We start from the raw sequence: 1,304 nt of genomic DNA, 5'->3' as shown, positions 1-1,304 counted from the left end.
CCTAGGGTATTTAACTATACCTCACATTCCCCAAGAGCAGTTTTCCACCCTGATTATATTTTGGGACTCTCTTGGCTTGTTTTCTTAGAGGAGTTCAATTTTCTTGCAACTTACCATATTAAAAATTAAATTCATACAAAGAGGCGCCTGGGAGGCACAGTGGTTAAGCGTCTGCCTTCGGCTCAGGACGTGATCCCGGCGTTATGGGATCGAGCCACACGTCAGGCTCCTCTGCTATGAGCCTGCTTCTTCCTCTCCCACTCCCGCTGCTTGTGTTCCCTCTCTCGATGGCTGTCTCTATCTCTGTCGAATAAATAAATAAAATCTTTAAAAAAAATTAAATTTATACTGATGACCTAGATTTAAAAAAAAAAAAACAGAACAAATCAATGGTTATCCCAGGTAAACTGTTCGACCATATAAATGAGAACTCTGGATTCTATGCTATTGGTACAAAACTTTCCCTCAAGACTTAATCTCCCAACAGAAAATTTTCTGGATTAACTATATGAAAACTTCACTAGGTTTAAAGTTATGAAAGAATGGTATAATCTCTTCAGACATTGTTTGTGAATAAACTTTTTCATTGATTTTTTATTGTCTGATGCAATCTAGCTAGGACTAGTAATAATAAATTATCTATTCAACTGTTAAAGAGTTCTAGGGTAGCCTTAATTATCTTCTCTCACTATATTTTTATTTCTTTTTTTTCTGTAAGGTTTTCTTTTATTGAAAAGATCATTCACAAAATACTATATCCACAGATTAAAAAATATGGAATGCTTCACGAATTTGTGTGTCATCCTTGTTCAGGGACCATGTTAATCTCTGTATCATTCCAATTTTAGTATATGTGCTGCCAAAGTGAGCACTGTATTTTTACTTCTAGTGACTTCATTTATACCCACAGTTTCTCTTTATCATTTATATATACCGTAGTTATCCAAAATCTACTTTGGCAGCTCCAGATTCTCTCTTAAGCACCAAACCTGTGTCTTCCAGGGTCCACTGAATATGCCTTTGCATGTTTCGTGAACAATGTAATCTCATAATGTTCAAATATGAATTGAGCTAGCTTTCCTTTTCTTCTCCAAATTTACCTCATGTTGAGTATTCTTCATTTCAGTGAATGTTATCAGTGTCCTCTCACTTTTCTGAAGCTAAAATTATCAGCATCATTTCAGACATTTTCCTTACACTTATCCCTCATTGCCATGCCTCCCCTCTTCCCATGCACTAAAACAATTGGAGATTACTATTTACCTATTTTAAGTCCTAAGTATCTCCCACTCTAAGTACTAAGT

General features: G+C 35.7%; 1 non-coding gene across 1 annotated transcript; it reads right to left on the bottom strand.

Moving 5' to 3' along the window:
- Positions 1-768: 768 nt before the first annotated feature.
- Positions 769-872, bottom strand: LOC117803920. Its single transcript, XR_004628035.1, has one exon. It is a non-coding gene; the product is annotated as a U6 spliceosomal RNA (small nuclear RNA).
- Positions 873-1,304: the final 432 nt, after the last annotated feature.

This window comes from Ailuropoda melanoleuca, chromosome 9 (assembly GCF_002007445.2).
Source record: "Ailuropoda melanoleuca isolate Jingjing chromosome 9, ASM200744v2, whole genome shotgun sequence".
In the NCBI taxonomy this organism is placed as follows: domain Eukaryota; kingdom Metazoa; phylum Chordata; class Mammalia; order Carnivora; family Ursidae; genus Ailuropoda; species Ailuropoda melanoleuca.
The sequence above is the reverse complement of the archived record's forward strand: the minus strand, read 5'-3'. Positions and strand labels throughout refer to the sequence as shown.